At 44.7% G+C, this 4,696-nt stretch overlaps 1 pseudogene; it reads left to right on the top strand.

The window, feature by feature from the left end:
• The first annotated feature begins 1,968 nt into the window (after nucleotides 1-1,968).
• On the top strand, nucleotides 1,969-2,412 carry LOC103694478 (ubiquitin-conjugating enzyme E2 variant 1 pseudogene; annotated as a pseudogene).
• The last annotated feature ends 2,284 nt before the right edge of the window (nucleotides 2,413-4,696 follow it).

Below are 4,696 nucleotides of genomic sequence, written 5' to 3'. Positions count from 1 at the left end.
GAAAATTGGACATTGAACTGCCTGAGGATCCAGCTATACCTCTCTTGGGCATATACCCAAAAGATTCCTCAACATACAAAAGAGACACGTGCTCCACTATGTTCATCAAAGCCTTATTTATAATAGCCAGAAACTGGAAAGAACCCAGATGCCCTTCAACAGAGGAATGGATTCAGAAAATGTGGTACATCTACAGAATGGAATATTACTCAGCTATCAAAAACAACGAGTTTATGAAATTCGTAGGCAAATGGTTGGAACTGGAAAATATCATCCTGAGTGAGCTAACCCAATCACAGAAAGACATACATGGTATGCACTCATTGATAAGTGGCTATTAGCCCAAATGCTTGAATTACCCTAGATCCCTAGAACAAACGAAACTCAAGACGGATGATCAAAATGTGAATGCTTCACTCCTTCTTTAAATGAGGAAAAAGAATACCCTTGGCAGGGAAGGGAGAGGCAAAGATTAAAACAGAGACTGAAGGAACACCCATTCAGAGCCTGCCCCACATATGACCCATACATATACAGCCACCCAATTAGCGAAGATGGACGAAGCAAAGAAGTGCAGGCCTACAGGAACTGGATGTAGATCGCTTCTGAGAGACATAGCCAGAATACAGCAAATACAGAGGCGAATGCCAGCAGCAAACCACTGAACTGAGAATAGGCCCCCGTTGAAGGAATCAGAGAAAGAACTGGAAGAGCTTGAAGGGGCTCGAGACCCCAAAAGTACAACAATGTCAAGCAACCAGAGCTTCCAGGGACTAAGCCACTACCTAAAGACTATACATGGACTGACCCTGGACTCTGACCCCATAGGTAGCAATGAATATCCTAGTAAGAGCACCAGTGGAAGGAGAAGCCCTGGGTCCTGCTAAGACTGAACCCCCAGTGAACTAGACTATGGGGGGAGGGCGGCAATGGGGGGAGGGTTGGGAGGGGAACACCCATAAGGAAAGGGAGGGGGGAGGGGGATGTTTGCCCGGAAACCGGGAAAGGGAATAACACTTGAAATGTATATAAGAAATACTCAAGATAATAAAAAAAAATAAAAAATAAAAAAATAAAAAAAAAGAAAGAAATACTCAAGTTAATAAAAAAAATAAATAAATAAAAAAGAATTTCAAATGGATGAAAAGTACCTAAAAAAAAAAAAAAGAAAATTTGCTTTTGTCTCTTATGGGTAAATAGATTCTCTTGGAAACTTGTAAGTGTGGATGTGCCTTTTTATATTTTGGATCTTGAATTTATTCATTTTTATTCTTTAACGTGTGTGTGTGTGTGTGTGTGTGTGTGTGTGTGTGTGTGTGTGTGTGTAGGAGTATGTGCATGTGTGAGTGTAGGTGCCCTTGAATGCCAGAAGACACTGGATTCTCTGGAACTTGAGTTGCAGGTGGTTTTGAGCTGCCTGATATAAGTATTATAATTTAAGTCAGGTCCTCTGGTAAAGCAACAAGTAATCCTAACCACTGACAACCTTTCCAGCCCTGGATTGTAGGGGTTTGTTCTGATGCTTTGATTGGGAATCTGTATGTGAACGCTGAATGTCCTGTTCCCCAATTGATTCTTGATCCATCAAAAAAGATGTTAGCGGCCAATGGCTGGGTGGAAGAGGTTGGACTTCCAGATTCCGGCAGGAGGAGGAAAGAGATTTATCATGCTTGGGAGGGAGAAAGAGCCACTAGCTGTGTGAGATCTCGGGTGGAGTGGCCATTGGCTGCTTCTTTGACTGGGCCTGGGCAAACAGGTGAAAGATTAGAAATGCAACTAAGTTGTGGACAAATTTAAGGTGGTGAGCAAGGAGAAATTAACTAGTTGAGGGCAGATTTAGAGGTGTTGAGCTAGAACTAAAGGTAACTGAACAACAAAGCTGAGGGAAGAATTAGAAGTGTTGAGCTGGGAGTGAAAGTAAGGGCAAAATATATTAAAAATAAACACACAGAGTGACAGCGATGCAAGATGTCAGCCACCACAGGCTCGGGAGTAAAAGTCCCTCGAAATTTCTGACTGTTGGAAGAGCTGGAAGAAGGCCAGAAAGGAGTAGGCGATGGCACAGTTAGCTGGGGTCTGGAGGACAACGAGGACATGACACTCACAAGATGGATAGGCATGATAATTGGGCCTCCACGAACAATTTATGAAAACCGAATATACAGCCTTAAGATAGAGTGTGGGCCTAAGTATCCAGTAGCACCCCTGTCTGTGAGATTTGTAACAAGAGTCAATATGAGCGGCGTGAGCAGTTGCAATGGAATGGTGGATCCATGAGCCACGGCACTGCTGGCAAAATGGCAGAATTCCCACAGCATCAAAGTCATCTTGCAGGAACTGAGGTGCTTGATGATGTCAAAAGAGAACATGAAGCTGCCACAGCCACCAGAAGGACAGTGTTACAGCAATTAGTCACCAAGGTCCCAGCCTCCCTTCCCCATTCAACCCAAGTCTTCATTTTCCACAGTAGTGAATTTTCTAGATCCATCTGTAGATCTCAAAGTACTGGAGAGGGAAGCCCCACTCAGACTTCATCCTGAGACACTGCTCTGATACTAACTTCTTGTCCATTTGAAATACCTAAGTTGTGCTGTGTAACATCATCTGTCGAGTGTAACCGTTGTCTGCCTGGTTGAACTTCTGGGATCAAGAAGGTGTGTTGAAATCGGTTTCCTTTGGGAGCGGTGGGCACAGCTAACGCAACTGTGAACAGACACATCTCACACAATCACCTGCTGCTGGCACTTGGCCTGGGTCTGCCTTTGCCCACCCCGCCCTCCGCCACAGCTGTGTGGTGGCCCTTAGAATAGATGGGGAGGTTTCAGGTAGCAGCCGTGGGACTGACCACCGCTGGGCTTGGGGCACTTTGGCTTCACTCCTGCTTTCTTAAGTCTTAAATGATTGCCCCATCCAAGCCATGGTCCCCATTCCTCCCTTGGCCAAAGCTTAGATTGTAACCTGCCCTCTCTCTGAAATTGGCCGCGGGTGAGGAATTCAGGGCTTCCCATCTCCCCACCTTTATCAAGGGGTGCTGATTTCCCCTCCTCAAGTCCCTTGTTGCCCATCATCACCCAACACTTGCTGTGGCCAGAAGCCACCAGATGAGATTGGAAGAGCCTGACCTCCCTCACTTAGCTCCGGACCACACTCGTTCACCTACCACCAGCCTGGGAAGAGAGCATCGGGTCCTCGGCCCTGCCACAACCATCAGCCCTTGAGCTTTGAGCTCAGGTCTGAGGTGAACAGAGTAGTCACAGGGCGACTCAGATGGGGCAGTGCTCAGGGTCCTTGGAGGATATATGCCTAGGGAAAGGTCACGCAGAGAGTCCTCGGTGCACATAGTTCTGAGTTGGTTCTTTTTCCCATAGTTGCTTTGCTTTTACACATTGAAGAGGTTTGAACAGGGCTTTCTGTCACTCTGACCACCCATCAGGTCTGGTGTGGAGCCTGACACCTGGAACACGAGGCCCTGACCCTGAAAACTCGGGTTTCAGTGTTGCTCCTCAGACCCTCGGCAGGGACCCAGAGGAGCTCTGTATCGCCACATTCACAGATCGTTTGCAGATCGGTGGGCCTGGCTCCTGGCTCATTGCCATGCTCCTCACTCTGTTCAGGACCACTAAATGTTGAAATGTGGATGCATACTGAAATAAAGGCACACACACACACACACACACACACACACACACACACACACACACGTCCTGGGTGGTATGCGTGTATGTCCAGCTGAAAACAGGAAGCCATGTAGCAAAATCTACACGCTACATTGGATCTTGAATTTACATTGCTTGCATGAAAAGAAAAACCACCAACTCAAGAAAAGATGGTCCAGATTGATTTTCTGGGCTCACTGACAAGTACTTTCTGGAGGACTATACCATCAACATAAGCAACATGTTATTCTCATGGATAATAAAAAAACCCTCAATGACCATTAGCTAATAAGTCAAAACACTAATCAGTAGCAATGCATATAGAGGAAGAATTAGTAAATACCATTAACACCAAAGTCATATGCTAAGAACTTCAGGCTGCAGAATCATTGGATAAATATCATGCTAGTCACTTTCATGTTGTCACATGAAATATCAGATAGAAGCAATTTAAAGCAAGAAAGATTCATTTTGGCTTACAGTCTCAGAGGGTTCAGTCCATTGTGGTGATGGAGGCAAGTAGGAATAGCACAGTTTAAGTCATGGTTAAGTCATGGGGGCAAAGAATTAGAGAAAGGAATGCATTTACTTGGGGTGTTCTTTTTTGTTTTTTATTCTATCTGGGCACCTGGACCATAGAATGGTATTGCCCACATTCGGGGTCTGCCTTCCTCCCTCAGTTTACCCTCTCCGTAAATTCACAGACATAGCAATCTCCTCAGTGATTCTAAGCCCCATCAAGTTGGCAGTGAACATTTTTAGCTAGCCATCATAACCGTTATAAAATAAATATTTAAAAAATAACCAAAGGCATAAAGAAGTAAATAAAAATGCAAGAGAAGAAATCCTTGTATGAAATAACTGATAGTATCTCCCTTACTCCTCAGATATACTAGGCTTGGATAGACCTTAATGGTAGAATGTTGCCCTATCACATGTAAGGTCCTGGGTTCAATGCCAAGCACTGCAATAAAAAAGCCATATAGAACTGTAATTCAAATAAACACTTGTGACAGTCTATCCAGTTTATGGATGTTGTG

This window comes from Rattus norvegicus, chromosome X, assembly GCF_036323735.1.
Source record: "Rattus norvegicus strain BN/NHsdMcwi chromosome X, GRCr8, whole genome shotgun sequence".
NCBI classification, from domain to species: Eukaryota; Metazoa; Chordata; class Mammalia; order Rodentia; family Muridae; genus Rattus; species Rattus norvegicus.
The sequence above is the reverse complement of the archived record's forward strand: the minus strand, read 5'-3'. Positions and strand labels throughout refer to the sequence as shown.